Raw genomic sequence first — 21,768 nt, 5'->3', positions numbered from 1 at the left:
GCAGCGAGGATAAAAAAACTTGCCTTTAGCTTATTAGCTATTTTAGACCATAAAGCGCCGTAAAACATTAATTTGTATTGTGCCGTGTCAAACAAATGTTGTTAACAAAAACAAAACTGTCAAGCCTTGTTGAAACGCAGATTTCAACCTCTAACAGGTCCCTTAACGCTTGTCCTAGCACAGTCGACAGAATTATATATCTAGTAAACCACCTATGCACTTTTTGGACTACATAAGATCCTATCTTTGCTTAAAACAAGCATTTTACTAAATAGTAGATGCCGACTGGAATGGTCCTAAGTACTTTATTCGAAATGTTAAAACATTTTCACGAAGTCGGTTGTAAATTCGACTTCAACTCCATGTCTTAGTGAGAACTGAATTTTCTTTTCCTTCGGCAATACGTAATAAAATGTTGCGTGACCGAAGGTCTAAATACAATTGATACGTTGCGGCTGTGTTTGCCAGCCAGTTAGTCCATACATTTTCTGTCAAATTAACGTCATCGCAACGCAAACGTATCCATTGTGCCTAAGCCTTGAGTGCGACAGCATCTTCTGTTATCTGCTTCCATACGACACTAAAACGCATAATCAAGCCTTGAAGATTGTCAAGCCTTAATCATGCAAATATTTGTACTATTGAAAATGGTCGAGCCTTGTTGAAACGCAGATTTCGTATGTTCTGATTGGTCGCCCATGGTTGCCTTCTCTAACACGGACGACAGAATTTCATACCTAGTAAACCGGAAATGTATTTGTTTTTCTATATAAAAAACTGTTTTTGCTCGAATCAATCATTTTACTAGTGGATGGCAACGAGGAAGGTCCTAAGTAGTAACGGATAGCAGCAGCGGTAGTTGTAGCAGCGTCTAGCATAAAGTAGTCTTTGTGTGGTAGCGGCAGCGTCATGCATTGAACAGCACTTCCTCCAATGAAAAGCTCTGCCGTATTTTGATAACGCACGTTTTTTGGATTCTGTCAATCAAAGCCTGTCTACCGTCAGGTTTCCGGCGTGGAAACAGCTCACTACTGTGTTTTCAGAAGAATCCCACTGTCGAGGATAGCACAGAGATGCGATCAACTTCATCCGGTATTCAATTAAACCACAAATTGTTCTTTTAAGAACAAATTAAATACTTAATCGAAAAGTTAACGTTTTCGAGTACCAGTAGCTGTTGTGGAGATGGTAGCATTAGTGGTAGGTGCATTGGCCGGCACTTTCTCCAGGGAAATAACAGAATGGTTGTGTGCAAAGCTACGACCGCAAGGTTGACGCTGAACTATATTTTGTTACATTAATGGCCAGAAGAATTTTGGAACACCAGTCGCAGAAAAGTACGACGTCTACAGTTCACGGTAACCATTAACAGCATTGCCAAATATAATATAGGTTCATCGGCAAAAATCTGCTGAGTCCTAGTGGCAAAGCAAACACAACTCGTTAAAAAATAACACGAAAAGCAAGCAAGCAAGTCTCTCAATTTTCGCTAATAGGATAGCATCGAATGCTGACTCCAAAATCTTTGTATATTGTATACACCTGCAATTCATGCTTCATGAACGTAATACAGTAAGTGGTGAACTGCAGCTGATCTTTCAGAAACGTACGGTTTAGTAGCATGTGATTGATACTGCTTATTTGACATGTAGTTTAAAATAATGTATCTATTTTATAGGAAAAAAGAAAACTTAGGAATACTACATTGAAAAAGGATGCCAAAACAAGTCAAGACTTGTTTATTGTTTACTTTGAATAGAATAGTTTTCTTTTTACCGATATATCAGTAAAAATTGGCCCAGCACAAGGTGGAAGAGATAACGACCCAAAAATCCGGCGGCGCGGGCGCACAAGTCTTACACTGCTCAGTCCACCCTGCAATTTTTTTATAGCATCTTCCCATGCGAATAATGTGACTGTACGTGGGTAACAGAAATGCATCTTGAAATGCTTTGTTGGATGGGAGCAACAGCAACAATAACATTCGTGAGAGGTTAAATGCATAAACGGCAGCTTTAACTTAGCAGCGTGACTATGGCAAACCGTCGCGATATGTCTTCCCAGCTTCCCCTCTGACACCGCAACCTGCTGCGGTGAAAACAGGGGATCACATGTACATGCAAAGTTGCTGCAATCCGCAGCAGGTTGCCGTCAATCGTAGTGTAAGGGGCCGTTCAATAATTACGTAATCATATTTATCCACTTTTTCAAACCCCCCTCCCTCCCTTGTAAGACATCATAAGATTTTTTGGTCCCCCCCCCCCTCCCCCTAGTAAGATCTTACTGCCAGCATATATAGATTTTTATTTTAGTTTTATCATTATAAAACAAGCACAGTACTTCGTTTCGTCTTCTGTCCTTCATTCGAGTAATTTCGTAATTTCCTATTCATGAATTTTACCGTCCACGCTGTCATGAACTTGGTTATTTGAACAGCTGCATTAACAATGTTTTTCTTACGTAAGAAATTCAATTCCCCCCCCCCTCCTTTCCTTGTAAGATAGCGTAAGAAAATTGCACACCCCCCCTTCCCCATATTTGCTTACGTAATTATTGAACGGCCCCTAATCTAACCAAACTGGTCGAACGAGAAACTTCGAATATCAAATTCCTACGTTTTTTTTACGAAATGAAACCAAACAGAACATTAGAAATTAGAGCATGGATGATTGGTCACCCTATTAATCAGCTAGTCAAAAGTTGCATCTCATGTTGATGATGCTCTTCACGCTATGAGTCGTGGGTGTCTCATTAAAGATATTTCACAATCGCTTAATTTAAAGCTACTAGTAAGACACCATATCTTCGCGAGGAAGAAAACGTTATCAGTAGAGGTAAAAAAAAAGTAGATTCACCTTTCATCCCTATTCTGGTACCAGCAGCAAACGTTTTTAGTTTTGGATCTCGATTAGCACGGCAGCATTCCGATGCAGCAAAAGCAGCACACACGGCTATGACGATTCACTATGACGGAGAAACAGGTTTCCACGAAAGAGAACGACACAGAAATCAATAAACTTCACCAAATCATCTCTCCTTCCATGTGCTGAATCTTTTACCTAAGGCAATTTTTCAATTTTTTTTCTGTTCATGCACTACACTTACTTTTTCAGTCTCACATTCGCAGTAAATTTCTGTAGCAAAAGGTTATATGTACTACTATCACTTTCTCGATCACAATTTGCATCAGACAAATGCGGAATTTGATCCGAAAAGGCAACGAAAATGAAAACACTTCACTTCTTTGCTAGATCATACGATCCAGCCATACAGCCGACTTCCCCGACCCAGTCACTATCATAACGCTCGTATCTACCGATAGCTATTGAAAAGAAATACAAAACGGGGGATTCATTGATCCACGCAGCACCAGTCATTGATAGCTTCGAAATAGGCAACTATTGAATGTAATCACGTACTTGGTCCGAAGAGGCTGTACCACTTTTAATCGAAATTTGTTTCCTTTCTCTTGTTCAGCCTCTTTGCACAAAGTGAACAAAAAAAAAAGCGAGCCTCACTTGTTCCGAACTGCGCGTGTTGTTTTCTGATCAGATTCGTATTATTGAAACCATAATAATCGACTGTCAAAAAAGAAGCTCGCGGATTCTCTCTCGTTTTTTCGCCAGCAGCGGTGTGAATACAAACACCGTTGCGGGATGCGACCGCGGAGTACACTCACACTTATAGCAGAAGGCACAAAACAACGAACAGCCGACCAGAGCAGGAATGCAATAAAATTTGATGCTGCTCGACAATCGGTGCTGTTTTGATCCCCCGCAGATGGACGAATCTCGAGCGAGAGCGATTCCGCGGAGTGTACGGCAAATGAAATACACTAGGTTATATTTTTCAACCAACCCACGAAAGTTGAAACTGTTTTAAAATGCGTTTATTTTTATCAAATCACGCATGAAACAAACCACATTGAATCGCAATTGCATGCTCTGTCATGCCAGTAACCGCGTAGAAAAAGAGCTCAGTGTAGGAAAGATGAGCCAAGGTGTTCTCCCACAAACGAGTCGAGAGAGAGAGAGAACCGTAGTTGAACTGTCAAATTCCCTCCGATGTTCGCTGCTTGTTTACGGTCTGTTTACGTTTTCGATTTTCCCTTGTTCGCATGGGCAGGCGAGAAAACTGGTATAACTGATTGTCGAGAGAGCCGGGAGAGTACATTCAAACCGGGCAAACTGTTATAAGGAAACAATAAAGGTGAACGTCTGCCATTGGCAGTGTTGGCAGTATTATCAAAGGGGCTTATGCCTGTACATAAAAATGCAAATTGGAACATGAAAAAAAAAAAATAACGTTTTCCAAATTGCGATCTCAGGTGCCAGCTCTGAACAAAATTGCGTAACCAAAACAAAACAGTAAATAAGATGGAGAAATCCTATGAGGTAATTTTTGAAATTATTGAAAAATTTTAGTTTTAATCAATGTACATCATAAAAACACATGCTGTAAGAATGATCTGTGAAACACTAATCGTGATGCGTTTCTGTTCTCATGCACCTGCTTCGAATACGTTTGTTTTGATTGGGTCTCGGATTTGATAAATACAAACCCTGCATTGGCATGCACGATTACAAAAAAAATACTGTCTCACCACAATAAACAATCTGATAGATCTCCTAGTAGAGCAGGTGTGCCTCAAAGTTCAGTCTAGGTTGCAAACACCAGAAAAAAACGGGCTTTTTCAGGTCTTTCGAGAACCGAGCTGCTCTTCATCGAAAAATGAGTAAAAATCGATAACGATTACTATCTGAATGAGATTATGAAGATAAATGTGTTGGGTTGGGTTCAGAAAAAGAATAACTGGACCTTTATGCAAGACGGTGCCCCGGCTAACACAAAGAAAACCAAGACTGGTGCGAGTCCGACTTTCTCTCTGTCATCACCAAGGATGAGGGGCCTCCAAAATCGCTAGATCTCAACGTGATGGACTTCTTGGTTTGTGGGATTTCAGGAGTAAGGGACTGCTCACGAAAACACACAAGTTCGAACTAGTTGAAGAAGTCTTTGCTCAAAGCTTGGAAGGAAATCCCTCAAAATGGCCTTCGGTTCGCCGTCGATTCTTATCGTAAGCGTCTCCGAGCTACCATCAAAGCTAAAGGAGGACACATTGAATGAGTTCTTTTTTTTTACTGGTTTTTACTCCATAAACTGTTATAATTTCAAAAGTTCTCTCTTACTTGCCAAAAACGTTGTTAACACCGGTCCTCTGTTTTTTGTTGCAATAATTATGGCGCACACTGTGGTTATGTTGCAATAACGAAATTGTAGGTGTTTTAAAGAAAGCCTTTTTTCTGAATACTCGTTGTTAACAAAAGTTGAAAAACTGTTGAACTAAATATACCCGAATTTTTAGGAACAATTGGGTTGTTTAGCTATATCAAATTTTTATATCATCTGAAAGATCTGCATTTTCTAAGTAAAACGTGATTTAATTTTTTTTTCTATTGTTGCCCTTCGGTTTTTAAATCACGATTTAAAATTGCTCGAAATCTGCTCGAAATCGCCACAATGACAGTTCGCCCATATACCAACTGTCATCGCAGCGATTTAGAGCAAATTTTTATTCTTTATTTAAAAATCGAAGGATAATGATATAAACTTTTTAAAATCACGTTTTGCTCAGAAATTTACTCTTTCAGATGATATATAAAAAACGAAAATCCGTGAATAGCTAAACAACCCAATTAAAAACGATACTACTGTAATGAGACGATTTAGAATTGATTTGAAACTTGTTACAGAATCAACAATAATCTCCTCGTGAAGATCGACAACTATGGGCGAAATGTGGTTAGCAACAAGGTTGTTAATCGATAACTTATCGTAAACGCCGATAACGATACTGTCTGCTATCGTTATCGACGATGACGCTAACGTCTTCAGACATAAGCGTCATTGCCAAGGACGATGGCTACTGGACGGTATCGAATCAATAACGTCAGATAAACGAATTCGCAGTTTGTTTTCACTTTGGCTGCTGTCTTGGATAGCAACACAAACAAAACTGCATTTGGTCCAATAACAACTGATCGGTTCGTTGCTATTGCATTGCCAAACTTATGAATTCGTTGCTACTCGAGAATTTTTCCTTCCTTGAGTTGTTATTTTCCAAATAATAATTCAACAAATCTGCGTGAAAAAAACTTCGTAAAAAAACGAGTATTTAAGATTAAGATTACTCTTGTCAAACAAGTTTTTGCTTTTTTGGATGTGTTTGAACAAACGGATTGTTTATTTCGAACAACGTCAATAGTAAAGCAGGAATTAAGTAACGTTGATGCTTCAACTGGTTATTTCGTAAAAACAAATTGAATATTTTGAGAAAATATTTTTACAAGAGCCATGATATGTTTGCATCATTTCTTACAATAGTACAACATGTTTTTTGTTAACGTAAAAAATATGTTGTCTTTTGAGTCATGCGACAGAGATTTAATGTGCATAATGACACAAAATATCAAGAAGAAATACCTGACACGAAAAAATCGTGCATGATTTTTTTACGGAGTTACATGGTCCAGACAAGTTATGATCTGTACTAAAAATAATCAGAGAGGGGTTTCATATGTCTGAGGTGCCAGATCTCTTTTTAGAGTGCAATATTGACCAACTTTTGACGTCTAATTACGTCTTACAGTAACATTATGGGGTTGCAAATTCAAAAACCGAAAACACTGATAGCGTCACGAAAATTGTCCATTTTCAAATGCTTAAAACTCAGTGAGTTTCCAAAGGATTTCCTTCATTCTTACAGCAATCATTGGAAAATTGGCTATCGAAATGCGTAAAATTGTGATTTTGTTATGCTAGCTATTGTATTATTTAAAAATGTAAAGCCTTATTTTGAACGCAAATTTTGACCGATCAGAACTGCAAGCATGGACGAATATCATCCAATATGGGTATTTTTAGAGCCGGCATGATATCTAGTACTCAGAAATCGACTCTAGATGCCATTTAGAATTTTGAGATGGTGACGTTCAGTTTCGTGAAAACTGATCCAATTGCACCTACATAATATGGATATTTTCAGAATAGTGATGATGCTCAGCGTCCGAAAACCAACTTTAAACGCCATACGCCAGTGACTCCCGTTTCTTGATAACAGCTAAAATAAAATAAATCAATACCAGCTTATACAAATATTCCGATCGAGATAAGGCCCAGGGCTGTAAATAAACATCAGATGCTATTTTAAATCACTGGTTTTTAGAAATCTGCATAAAATAACGAAATGTCACCCAATATCGACATTCTCGGAATCAGAGTAATGTCCAGAGTCCGCAGATAGACTCCAGATGTTATTTTGGAAACCAAGATTGTGTCGTAAAGTTCACGTAAAACAGCCTAAAGTGGTCAAATACCACCTATTTTCGAAATTTATTTAATGGTCAATAAAAATTAGAGTTGGTAAAGAAAAGAAAAAGAGAGAGGAGTTTCCCGCTTTATATTATCAAATTTAATAATTTTAATTGTTAAGAAAATAGAAACGCCAAGAATCACTGGAATATTGCAACTTTGGAGCATTTATAATTCATTATTTAGCAATAGAAATAGAAAATCACGAGTATCAAAACGCAGACGTTCGTCACCTGATTACAATGCCCGTAAATGTGGTGTTAACTTTCTTGTTCGCTTGGCTCAGATTTTGGCAGTTCGTTTGGCTCACAGCATTTTCCCCGCTTATCTCTCCCTCCGAGTCTTTATAATACGTACAGCGTACAGCATTTTTTGTCACCAATTGTTGTTTACTTCAACGCAGCGGTTCCATACCTGCTTTGGCTTCGGGACTCCTTTTGCTAAGTACAAAGAGCACCGCGGCCACCAGAACTTCAGATACAAGTTTTGAAATTCGAAGCGGTGTTTGTCAGTCTTATATCATCCTGCATGTCTAATTTATTCTAAGTCTTGGTTTTAACTTGCAGAAACGTTGAAAATCCGCTCTCACAGAAGTATCTGAAGAGAAATTTTCTTTACCCGTGCACATTACCAAACCCTTCGCAGCCTCCTGGATGAGCCTCGCGGTCTCCTTATCGGCCCCGGACCCACGATTGGTAACCATTTCTTTTCGGGTATAACTGACATTATTTAGACAAATTCAGAAGTATCAAAATCATTTAATTCATTAAATGAAAAAGTGACTTAAATGGAAGACTTGCGTTTTAACAAAGATAACTAGAACAAGATACCTAACTTCCATATTTTTCATACATTTTGAACACGACCGATTTCCGACGGTAAGTGCTGCCATCTGATGATTAAATTCTCATAAACGGGTCACTATGAGCAAAACCGATTTATCATGCATAGTCCGTCATCGATCGTTGAGCTGTTCAAAATTGTATATGAAAAAGGTGTAGCAGTTTGGTCAGCTCGACGCTTAAAATAACATGCAGATTAATGATATTGTCATTTTTTGCACTTAATGCTATTGCCATATTTTTTGCACTTCAAAGTACGAAAGAAAAGTGTGAAATTGTCTGCCAGAGTGGGATTTAATATTGAGGGGTTATATTTATTTTCAGGTCCCATTCTACCAAAACTAAAAGTTTGATATATCGCAATTCAGGTTTCAGAACCATTGGTCAGGTTTATCGGGGCACCCGATTTTTGCTTTATTAACCTCGGCAAGAGTGGAAAACTTGGCTGTAGAGCGTGCTCAAAGCGGTTATCAGGAAGTTCTGATTGTACGCTTAATTTCAAATGATGCGCCGGTAACTCTTGACTCTTCCGGAAAGTTTCATGTTTGAGAACTAAACATTCGTACACATTATTATCATTTTTCGGATAGTAGCACCGTACAGTCGTCCACATGGATAGTGAAAAAATTGTTTCACCTTTCAGCAGTTATGTTTTGGCTTTGTCGTCAGTTGATTTTGACGTTTAGTATACATCTTATTGAAGAAGCCTCTCTAGGGGACCGCTGGAATCCCGTGAAAACAGCTATCAGCAGTGCTGCGGAGGAAGTCCTGGGACACGTGCAACCGAATCGACGTAACGAGAGGTTTGACGAAGAATGTCGGCAGATTTTGGACGAGAAGAACGCAGCGCGGGCAACAATGTTGCAAGTCCAACTTTTCAAGGAAAAAAAGCGTCGCCAGGAAGAGGAGGAATGTGAAGAACTCGAGCAGAAAGCTGACAAGACTGATTAAGGCTACGATGGAGGATGTGAAGTGTTGTGTGAGAATTTCGGGTGGAACGTCGGACCCATTCGAGTCTCACAGGGGGCTCCGACAAGGTGATGGTCTCTCCTGCTTATTGTTTAACGTCGCGCTAGAGGGTGTAATGAGACGTGCGGGGTTTGACATGCGGGGCACGATTTTCAACAGATCAGGTCAATTTATTTGCTTTGCGGATGACGTGTATATTGTCGGCAGAAAATTTGAGACGGTGGCAGACCAGTCTGAACCCGACTGAAACGTGAAGCAGATAGGATCGGACTGAAGATTAATACGTCAAAAAATAAGTATATGCTTGCAGGTGGGTCCGAGCAACAGGGCACGCCTAGGCAATACGGTAACGATCGACGGGGATGAGTTCGAGGTGGTCGACGAGTTTGTGTACCTCGGCTCTCTGGTAACTGAGAACAACGATGCCAGCCGGGAGATAAGGAGACATATTATCAGTGGAAGTCGTGTCTACTATGGGCTCCATAAATAACTACGGTCGCAAAATGAGTCTTCGCACCAAGTGTTTCCTGTACAAAACGCAAATAAGACCGGTCGTTCTCTACGGGCATGAGACATGGACAATGCTCGAGGAGGACTTGCGAGCACTCGGAGTTTTTGAACGTCGGGTGCTAAGAACCATCTTTGGCGGTGTGCAGGAGAACGGAGTGTGGAGGCGTAGGATGAACCACGAGCTTGCGCGCCTCTACGGTGAACCCAGTATTCAGAAAGTGGCTAAAGCTGGATGGATACGCTGGGCAGGGCATGTAGCTAGAATGCCGGATAGCTACCGTGCAAAATTGGTGTTCGCTCCAAATCCGGCGGGAACGAGAAGGTGTGGAGCGCAACGAGCGAGATGGGTGGACCAGATGGAGCAGAGTACCGGGGGCCCGCGAAACTGGAAGCAGGCAGCCATGGACCGAGTAAATTGGCGGAACCACGTCATGCAGCCCATGTCTTAGGACGTACGGCCATCTAAGTAAGCAAGCAAGTATACATCATATTAACAGTGTATAAATTAGTTCGATTTTTGCTCACGCGCAGCGACAATCATGTCCGATGAATTGGTATAGAACGAGGCATATTCTAACAAAGTGAGGAATATCAGTAGCCGGGACTCGGTAGTTTATTGCCTAGAACGGCACCACTGAGTGCTCGGTTTAAAGTAAAATAACAGCTGTGACATTTTTTCGTAAATTTCGGTTAGACCTAACTGAAATTTTGGCACAAAATATTACCGAACTATCACTACCGAGATTTCGAATATTCTATGCCGAAATATCTAAGGCTGTACACAATTTCGCGAAATTTCAAGGTTTCCGAAACTTAACGAAATTTTTCTCGAAACTCTTCAAAAAATGACTAAAATTTATAAATTGTAAGTAAACCTTTATTTTTAGTTCGTATTTGAACCGAAGGCTTAGAGATATTTAGAGTTTATTCAAGTGAAGAATTTCAAGAAAATTCTGGAAATTAAAAAAATTATAGTAAACTATAGATTTTTAAAACTTTATACGGTCAAAGCTTTGGAGCATTTCCGGACCTTAGTTGGAGTTTGAAACAGCAAAAATATTGGTTCAGAAATCATAATTTGTTTCTATTTATTAAAAAATGTGTTCTCAGTTTCGGTAAATTTCGGTTAATTTCGTGAAACTCGAAATTTCGCAAAATTTCGCACACCCTTAGAAATTACAGTTAGGTGAACAATTTACGAAAAACAAATTACCGGAACCCTGCAATAAATTTCAAGCGTTTGTTGAAAGTATGACCTGATGGATACAATTGTATGAAATCTAGTGATCATGAAATTGAAAAAATGTTATTACACCTTTTCAATTGAAAATGGATGAATGTCGGGCGTTTTGTGAGTCTCATGTTTTCAGCGTCACTCGACTGGATATTTCCCTGGGGGAAGTCGATCCTTACAGCAGTGTTGTACAGTAACAGTATATTTTGTTGACTTTCTAGTCATATAAGTAATTTGTTTTTAGCCTCTATCTAATTGTAGGTTCGTTAGGAAAAAGAAGCAATTAGATAACATTGTAACTGTCACTAGCAAAAACGCTATGTTTCCACGCTATGTTGCGTTATTACCGCCAGGCTGATTATGAAATATCTGGCATCTTACTACTTGTACTGGAATGGTGATATGCTATTTGTTGTACGAACATAACGAAACGTGCGTTATTGTTTGGTCACTACTGCAACAATTAAGGAGATCGCTTTATAATGCTAATTGTGCCACCATCCCATTGAAACTAATAATTTCCTATCGCTTTTCTAGCGACCATTACCCGGGATACATTAAATTCCCTTGATTCGAATAATGCCATTCCAGTGTTGCATTGTGTGCAGAGTAAAAAAAAAACTGAAAAACAAATCGTGAAGTCGGTCGTATGCGTCAGTAAATCTGGAGCGAACTGTTCGCTTGACTTTTCACTCTATTATATTTCACCTGGTTCGAGAAGATCATCATCATCGCATCGCCCAACCCAAATGAGCAGCACCGGTTCGACCTGTTGCCGTCACGGTTTGGCATTGTTGTTTGTTTGGTAAAACTTCTACACAGTTTCCCAGTTCCACGGAGGAACAGCTTTGACAGACGCCGACCATGATGGAGAATTAATTGAAAAAAAATTTCAAACTTCCGGTATGATCAGCCAAGCTGATCGACGACTGTACGGGCAGACGACGAGAAAGTGGTCTCGCCGTGATGGCACTCCACTTCGGGAAACTTCAAAGACCCATATTACGATTATACAATGCGGGACTGACGATCGCAAAAGTGTTCGCCGCAATCGGCTGCCATTTACGGATGGGCAGTGCAGTGGGTTGTGGGCTGAAGTTTAAATTTCATCTCCCCATAAGAAGCTGTTGTTTATTCTGTGAAGTTGTTTGTAGCTTCTCTGCTGAGGAGATGTCTGAAGAGTTGGCTTTCACTATCGTCGAAAATTGGAATTGATTGGAAAATTTTGAATGAGGTATCGGCGCGTCGGTCATGGACCAGGTTTTCGGAGAAAAGTAGTAGACACGAAACATAAGGTTTTGTGATGGTGTGTTCGTTATTTTCTACTAACAACATGGATTTTGGGTTTGTTTTTGGTTCACCTAACTTTAAAACAAACATTTTTCTGCTTTTCGTTATACATAACGATGATTGTGAGAACAGTAGATATTATTTGTGTAGTGGAATAAGCATAATGAACCGCAACGCAATCTGATCAATATTTCACCACCCTTTATTATCTCTTGAATTTTCTTGAATTGGGAATTCAAATACAACTGAACCACACAGAACAACATTTTAAGATATCTCGTAAACTGATGTATACAAAGGATTTATAACTATGAACTTAAACATTGGAAACAACCTTATTGTTTTATAATCTTTGTAAGCTTAGTAATAGATTGAACATTGGAAAAAAAATTATTTCTTGAATCTATTTTCACTCCATCTCGAAACTATTTCTTCAATTTTCCGAAGCTCAGCACGTGTGCCGTATTATGTGTCATCCCGTTTGTATATCGATCAGCCATGTTTCGCAGGGCCAGCTGATAAGCTAACCGCAAACGGAGCGCGTGTGTGGGTTAGAACTATCGCTCGCTTCCCACAGCCGGCATTCAGATTTAGTGGCGGCACCAGCAGTGACTGCCCGGACAGACACAACAATCCCCCGATAACAAAGCAGTGAGTGTATAAGTCAATCTTTGCTGTCAGTATGCATACTAAACACATAATACAAATGCGCTAGATGATTCCATAATTGACGTTGATTGAAACGTTCCGCTCGAAAACGATTTGTTTCTGCAGCTCCTCCTGTACGGGCGCATGACCGTATCAGTGAAGTCGGACCAGCATCTACAATAACAGCAGTCCCAATCTAAACAGTGATTTCCAAAGTTGAATAGCGTAATACTCTACAGAGTACCGAAGGCTTTGTTACCAGAACCAGAACAACTGCACTACAAATCGAGAGGAATTGTGGCTACCGGAGCGAAAAGGTCTGCCGGTGGGTTCGCCAACCGAAAGAAAGTAGCAAACAAATCTGACCACCTGCTCCTGCAATCTCTTCCGTTTTTGAATATTTTACGTTTGCGAAAATTGTATGCTATCAGAAGTTTCCTTTTTCGTAAACTCGTTGATTAGGATACTTGTCGGCTAACCGCTCATTGGGAGGGAAAGAAGCAATTGCTTTGCTCTTCCGGATAAGTTTTCTTCTGAAAAGTGCAAAGAGTTGCTAAAATAAGTTTTCTATTGTCAGTATGATGAGAAGGTGCTCCTTTGTGTAGACATAATTTACTGAGATTGAAGGTTGTTACTACCGCCTAGGCTTAGTTGCACATACTCGTAGCGTTCTACTTCAGTCGAAGCGTTTCATTTAAGGGTGTTTCACTTTATGATAGGAATAAGTAATCGAGATGCAGTATCTCGATTGATTGATTGAATTGATTAAAGCCAATGAAATGCGCGGGTGCTGCAATTTAAGACCGAGCACATACTGCGCATTGTGTTTAATGAAAATTTCCGCTTTGTTGGCTATCGTGAGCTGAATTACATTGTTGCTTCGGTTTAACACGTCATACCATTTCCAGTTTTTTGTATTTATTATTTTTGTACGAGCAACAGGTAAAACATATATACAAGGAATGTTGTAAGCTTCCGATAGTATGCTAAACTGTTTGTAAAACTTTTCAAATGTAATTCAATGCTTCCTTAATTGAAAACAAATTAACTTACTGGGAAAGGTTTTGCATCCACTAAGAGATGCTGAGCACCTATAAAAATCATGAAGCTTTGTTCCACTTCAGGAAAGAGAAATGACGAACTTGAGAATATCAAAGCTGACTCTGTCTCTTTGTAGCTAGGGTAAACCCAGATTTACGAGAAAAAGCTGTCATTTGTCTAATCCATCGTCTTGGCAACTATATTTTTATTGTTACTAAGATCAATTCCGAGCGCGCAGTGGTCATAGGTTTTGTAAATCTTAATAACAGTAAAATAAGCAAACATTTTGTTATAATTTATTCGAGTTTAATTAGAACTTTCTTAAACAATCTTTGCACTTCAATTGTTTTTTTAAAAATGTGTTAATAATAAATTGATTTATTTCTTCAAATTGTTTTATCAAGTACAGACTCTGAAATTCAACTTTGTTAATACAGGTCCGACTCGATTATCCGGAAAAGGCTCGAATTATTATTGAAATTTTTCTTTTACTATCACTTCTGGCATATTGGTTACCTTTTCCGTCTCTTCCAGCATGTTAGGAACATGTCTGAGTTAAGTGAAACTAATCATTGTCTAATTTATTTATTTTTCGGTTTCTCAAGATTTCACCGATTTTCCCACCGAAATTATTTCTGGCAACGCCACTGCAAAAAAAAAAGTAAAATAACAGGATAAAATCATTATTTTACGTTCGTTGATTGCAAATTCGATTGTTCGATTATCCGGAGTGAAAATAATATCGAAAAGAAGTTCGACCGAGCACAACCTATATTTTCAAATGAATATACAGTTATTTCCCTGAAAGCCAACCTTACAACTTCACTCTAACGTCTGTTATTATTTAAATATATCGATTTTCAAAAAATTCGAGAAAAATCTAGAAAATCAGGATTTGTTTATAAAAACAACAGTTAAAAGTTGTACCGGGTTTGTGTACGATCTTTTTTATAAATACTTCGTTTCTATTGCAAACGGAATGGAGAACAACAAAGCCGATTGTTTGCATGTCTTTTCCCTCAACCAATTTAATGTGTGTTTTGAAGATAAATTAATGATGAAATTACTAAAACTACTAGTAAAAGTATTCAAAATTACAGGAATATCAGAAAATGCAACCTCAAAAGGATTTCGTGCTAGGTAAGTATTTGGATTTTTGTTTAACGTATGATCTAGGTTTGTTTTTTCGACGCTGCATTTTTGAAGTAGAATACTTCAAAAATACTCTCAGGAAGTTCGGCTACATAGGGATGTGAAATGAAAATCTAAAACCGAAAAAAGTGAAAAATATGTCCAATTTCAAATGCTAATAAATCGGTTAGTATTCGATGGATTTCCTTCGTTCTTGTAGCAATAGATTGGAAAATCTTTGAAGATTCTTCCCAAAAGAAGATATTTGTAATTTTATTATTCACACTTTTGTTCTATTGAAAATAGTCAAGCCTTGTCAAAACGAAAAATTCGACCTCTGATTGGTCGTTATATGATTGCTTCCCAAGCACGGTCGACATAATCATATACCTTGCAATTGAAAACATGCTATTTGGCCTACATAAGAGCCTGTTTTAGCCGAAGCCGCTCATAATAGTTCTATACAGCGACAACAGCAGTCGTCCTTCCTTAGCAGCATCACTAGCCCTGTGGTTGGTCACCACGTCTCAGGAGCAGCGCGGTACTTCTCAGAGTGTGTCGCCAGACTGCCATTTTTTCCCCCCGTGTTGGGGCAGCATGATTGCCATCAGGAAATCCAATTTTGAAAATCAAAATGCCTTTTTCAAGGCAAATAAACAAATCATTGAAAGTTAATAATTTTTGACAACGCAAGCAAGCATTCTGTGTTGGCTCCTAGCAATTTAAATCTGTCGCACCCGTCTAATTTACTGAATGTGAAATAGCTTCCACAGAGCATGTTGTCCGTGTATCTTAATTCCCCCACTATTAGGGTAGCTCAAAGATTTTGAACCGCAAAATGCCTTTTTTTAAGCAAATAAACAAATAATTGAAGGTTAATAATTTTCCGGCATCAACACAAGCAGACATTCTGTGCGGGATGCAATCAAATTCTGTTGTAGTTGTCTAATTTTTACTTTATTGAGTTAACCCCTCACTGTTGGGGCAGCGCAAAGGCTGTGATCAGCATAACCGATTTTGAATAACGAACTGCCCTGTTAGAACGCATTCACAAAAGCAGTTAGTTCGACTATGCAGACCTAATATGAAGTCGATTCAATCAATCAGCATGAACAGAATTTCGTCGTCTCCCAGCTGCCAAGTTGCAACATGATGCAACACGCAACAGCAAGCAAACGTAATCACTTGATGTTACAAGCCGCAACGGTTAGGGATAAATCGTTGCGTGTGTCTGAAGAACATTAGAGAATGAAAAAACTGAACTGAAAGGCGTTGCCTATTTCGTAGCACCCTTCGACTATAAAAGAGTGTTTCTGGGAAATCTAGCTACAATCATTAGTCGGAAGGTGAGCTGAATCGACCGTCTACAACGTTGACAGCAGTAGCAGCAGATATCAGCACTCAGCAGTAACAGAGGATAGCAGCGGGTTGCACCTGTGGCTGCCTTCAAATTAAACAAATCACTTGCCCTGAGGTTGGTCATCGCGTCTCAGGCCTCTGCCAGGCTGAACGCCAACGCGAGCGATCGGGCGAGATTTTTGCCGTACATCAGCCGGCACTCCCTCTAATGGAAAATTTGGATCATTTTGTTCAGAAGAATATTACTGTCGGTAATATTACAGAGATGCGATTGCATTATATCCGATATGTAATTGAACAATTGTTCTTTTGAGGACAAATAAAACACTTTGTTTGAAGAGTTAATAGCTTCGGGTACCAGTAGTAGTATGGTAACAGCCTCAGCGGTAGGTGCAGCCGGTACTTCCCTGAGGCCGTTGTTATATTATTTCCCACATGAAACGACGCACTTTCGTACGATAGCGGCGGTATTAGCGGAAGATGCATTTGCCAACACTTACTCCAGTAAAGCCGTGTCTAATTTTCAATGTGAAAACACCTTTCTATTGTGTTGGCCGTGCGCATTAGGCCTCTGCCAGGCTAAACGCGAAAAGCGGTGCGAACCGATTCGCCCGGCCGTAGGTTAATGTACAGCCGGAAGTAGAGCTGTGTAAAAGTATTCTACTTCAACCTTGCGGTCGTGGCTTTGCACACAACTCTCCTGTGATTTTTTACTCCGATCAGCGAAGTGTAGAGGTAAATTTGTATAGATCTGACTTGTTTATATTGTCGGTTGGTTTGTAGGAAGAGTAAAATATTCATTCACTGAGATTAAACTATTTTTTCACTGCCCAGTTTGTCCTTCCAACTTTAGCCAGTTTCTGGATACTGGCTCGTGGTTCATCTTACGCTTTCAGACTTCGCACATCTACCGAAACTATTGAACACAAATACTTATCCTACCCCAGAGTACGCGATGCTATTGGATTATTGTAACAACACCTAAGCACAGTTATTAAAACTAGGGGTTTTTGTTGTTTTGAGAAATTTCAGAGGCCAACTCCTAAACATATCTCGTTAAATGTAAAAAAAGAAAAAGAAAAAAGAGAAGTAAAAGCGATGACCTGAAGCTGAGCAATTCCACAAAAAAACAAGCAACCTATTTGACCGACCGCATTTTTTGAAACACGACTCAATTTTGAGAAGCTATTGAAAATGCTATTTTGGGAAGGTATTGATGATTACAAATATTTTTAGGGCCAAAACGGTTTCTTTGATCGGTGTCACGTCTTCGGCAAAGTTGTAGATAGTAATTTTGTCTTTCTGAAAAAATCATACACTCTAAGAAAAAAATATTTATTTTTTGAAAAAGAAGTTAAAAGAAAATTTAAAAATTAATTATCTAAAAAAGCTCATTTTTATTTAATAAAAACTAAATTTTCAAAAAATTAGCCTTTTTAGATAAATAATTTTTAATTTTTCTTTGAATTTATTTCTCGAAAATAATTTTTTTTTTCTTAGAATATGTGTTTTTTTCGGAAAGACAAAATAACACCGTGAAAAAAAAATGCAAGAACTTCTGAAGTGACCTAGTGTAGGTTGTAGGTTTTGTTGAGTGTAACATTCGCTCAAACTAGAAATTTTCCAAACACCCCCGAAATCTGAAGTTATGCTCAAAATACGGTTTTTTGGACCTAAGCGCATATAATGTTTTCTAACTCAGTCATTTATCAACCGATTTTCAATATTAAAGCAGTTTTGAAAAAAAGGACTAATAGAACTTTCAAAATATTTACAGGTTTGTTCTAATATCAATAAAACATGTTAAGTTATTTGAGTTTATATCTATTTTTTTAGACTTTTTCACGCAATTTTTCAATTTAATTTGAAATTTGCCATCTTTTTTTGTAGGAAGCGTTCCACAAATACACTATAATTTCAAAAGTATATTCAATTCCGAATCAAATGAAAGTAGTTTTGTGGAGACCGGTTGATATTTGGCTAAGTTGAATTTTTGGATTCTATCGCACAACTATTTCACGGTGTTACAAATGATGAAAAAATGCAAGAACTTTTGATGTGACTTAGTGTGGGTTGTAACTTTAGTCGAGTGTTACTTGCGCATTTACTTGAAGTTTTTCAAATACCCCGAAAATTATGTTCAAAACCATGTTTTTTACCTTAGCTCACATTTTTATGTTTAATACGGTTATTTTTCAACCGATTTTTTATATTTTGGCTGTTCTGGAAAGGCGAAAAATAGAGCATTTGAAACATATATATGTCTAAAAAGTTTACCTATATGTGATGAATAGTTTTAAAATAAATAAGATGGTTAATGTTATTTTCAAATTATTCCAAATTTATTCGCAATTTTTCACACATATTGGTAATGATGGAGCTTCAATTGCTGAAAATTTGGAATGTTCTTTTTAGTACCAAACGTAAACAAAAGGTGTTGTTAATTAAAATCTGTTTTAATTTGGCTGAGAATTGGTTTGATGAAATCTAAGTATATGGTGGAAAACATCAAGTTATATCTCAGCCAAATTATAACAGATTTTCATAAACAACACTTACTGTTTTCGTTTGGCACTAAATGTACTTTTCAAATTCTACAGCAATTAAAGCTCGTTCATTACAAAAATGTGTAAAAAATTGCGAATAAATTTGGAAAAATTTAAAAATAACATAAACTATCTTATTTATTTTAAAACTATTCATCACATATAGGTAAAATTTGAAACAAAAAATCAATCATCTTATTTTATTTAATATAAATCATCTTATTTTATTTGAAACTATTCATCACACATAGGTGAACTATTTAGACATATTTATATGTTTCAAGAGTTCTATTTTTCGCCTTTCCAAAACGGCCAAAATATAAAGAATTGGTTAAAAAACAACCGAATTAAACATAAAAATGTGAGCAAAGGTAAAAAACAGGGTTTTGACCATAACTAATAATTTTCGAGGTATTTGAAAAACTTCAAGTAAATGCGCAAGTAACATTTGACTAAAGCTACAACCCACACTAAGTCACATCAAAAGTTCTTGCATTTTTTCATCATTTGTAGCTCCGTGAAATAATTGCGCAATAGAAGGAAAAAATTCTGGTTTTCTTAAAAAATATATAACATAGCCAAATATCAACCGATTTTCACAAAAATACTTTCATTTGATTCGGAATTGATATACTTTCAAAATTATAGTATGTTTGTGGTATGTTTCTCACAAAAATAGACGGCAAATTGACAATTACATTGAAAAATTGCGTGAAAAAGTCTGAAGAATTATATTTAAGCTCTAATAACTCGACATGTTTTATTGACATTAGAACAAACTTATATATATTTTGAAAGTTCTATTTGTCTTCTTTCTAAAACTGCTTTAATATTGAAAATCGGTTGCTAAATGACTGAGTTGAAAAATATTATATGCCCTGAAGTCCAAAAAACCGTATTTTGACCATAACTTCAGATTTTGGGGGTGTTTGGAAAATTTCATTCGCTCATACTAGAATGTTACACTCAACAAGACCTACAACCTACACTAGGTCACTTCAGAAGTTCTAAATCGCTGTAGCTTAGTGTAATTATCTACAACTTTGAAGAAGACGTGATACCGATCCAAGAAACCGTTTTAGGCCTAAAAATATTTGTAATCATCAATACTTTCCCAAAAAAGCATTTTTCAATAGCTTCTCAAAAATGAGTTGTGTTCAAAAAATGCAACCAGTAGCACAAAACGGAATTTTTTACCTATAGAAACGTCTATGCAAAGTTTCAGCCAAATCAAAAATGACAATTTAAAAAAAATATTAAAACTGGGGCATTTTTCGTGGAACTGCTCAGCTAATGAAAAAACATAAAAACATTAAACGGTGTTACGGTAAAAAATAGTCAACTTCGATTTGCCGTATTATTTCCAGCGTGTATCAGAAAAAAGCCCGAACACCCCTCATTTTTAAGACGTTATGTTTGATTTTCACATTTGCTTTCCAGTTGTGAAAATGGCGTCGAAGCAAGAGAAGAAACACATCTAAATGTTGCTCGCACATCGCGAAAATTCAAACTACTCGCACGCCCAGTTGGCAAAATTATTAAACGTGGCCAAATTAACCGTCTCAAACGTAGTGAAAGTGTTTGAAAACGTTTGTCGACTTCCAGGAAGACAGGATCAAAGGAAGGAATCGAAATCTGAAGGCCGCGACGAAAAGAGTGGCCACAAGCTTCAAGCGAAATACACACATAAATCTACCTAAATGAATGAGTTGCTAAATTACAACACCATCAGCTCTTTCCAGTTTTTAAAATTTAAATCTGTAATATAATCAATCATCGATCTGCGACATCTAACGGATGTATCCCAGCGTCTCTTTCTTACAAAAAATCCCATCTTACGTAACATTTTTATTCATTTATTCATGAAGTAACATTTTTATTTTATTTTTTGTTGTTGTTTTAGGTTTTCTCACTTGAATACACAACGACACGCTCTCCGAGAGTTCATCTCTCAGTAGTCACGTACAAAAGCATTATGTTTTCATCTTTCCGATTACTGTAGCAAAAGAGCTTGAACATGAGCTTGACGATCGCATATTTCGTAGCTGCCCCTCCATGATCGATCTCAGCTAGTGAAGTTGCATATAGAACAACGTATATGGCTACTGACTGAGACATTCTATGGAAAATAGGTAAAACGGTATTTTTTTAGCATGCCATTTCCGATTTCGCTGAAATTTTTCACATTTATTTCTTTCTGATAATGAGGTCATTTTATCATATCCGCTGTTTATGTTAACTCGCGACTGCTGTTTGAAAATGGTGGCTGATAGATAAAAACTTCTAAATTAGGAAAACGGCTTGGCGGTTGGCGGTTCTAGAAAAAATATGTACACTGTAACATTCCAAATTTTCCAAACTGTCACAAAATACGAAATATATCAAAAAGTACCTTTTTTAAAAATCTATTTTTTACACATTGAAGATAATAATGGTAAAATAAAAAACAAGAATGTTATAAGCGTTTGAGTATTTTGACATTTTCACCCTGGTCTTTTTGACGTAGGACTACGTCTAACCGCCCTATATCGAGATACATTCTGCGGAAACTAAAACCAAGGTGTAACGTTGGAATGAAAGATTTCAAACGGTAATTCTAATATAACCACATGATGGATTACAATAATCAATATGTCGTTGGATTGATAAAATGATGGACAATTTTGTGATTCCTCAGTTATCATTATCATTTCATTGTTAAACAGTGAAAATTTCACAAAAGTTTCAAAGTCAAATTTTCACGAACAATGTACCAATCACATGCGAGCACGCCTGGCACAGACTTCATAAGTAGACACCAACTGCCTGCTGTGATATCCTGTACAGC

General features: G+C 37.7%; 1 protein-coding gene and 1 long non-coding RNA gene across 3 annotated transcripts in view; one reads left to right on the top strand and one right to left on the bottom strand.

Annotated features, from left to right (window-relative positions):
* Window positions 1-21,768, bottom strand: part of LOC129726599 (extracellular serine/threonine protein CG31145) — a 217,329-nt gene that overhangs the window by 130,750 nt on the left and 64,811 nt on the right. Inside the window, exon 1 of one of the 2 annotated variants that reach the window (XM_055683501.1) lies at window positions 2,856-3,740. The exons of the other annotated variant lie outside the window; for it this stretch is intronic. The gene's annotated coding sequence lies outside the window, so the exon portion shown is untranslated. Of the gene's footprint in view, window positions 1-2,855; window positions 3,741-21,768 lie in introns of those variants that run through there. 2 annotated transcript variants of the gene reach the window in all.
* Window positions 13,025-21,067, top strand: LOC129726601 (uncharacterized). The gene is made up of 4 exons (XR_008728368.1): window positions 13,025-13,189; window positions 15,006-15,045; window positions 20,382-20,780; window positions 20,845-21,067. It is a non-coding gene; the product is annotated as an uncharacterized LOC129726601 (long non-coding RNA).

Source organism: Wyeomyia smithii, chromosome 3, assembly GCF_029784165.1.
Source record: "Wyeomyia smithii strain HCP4-BCI-WySm-NY-G18 chromosome 3, ASM2978416v1, whole genome shotgun sequence".
In the NCBI taxonomy this organism is placed as follows: Eukaryota; Metazoa; Arthropoda; class Insecta; order Diptera; family Culicidae; genus Wyeomyia; species Wyeomyia smithii.
Note: the sequence above shows the minus strand (reverse complement) of the source record. Positions and strands in the feature narration are given on the sequence as shown.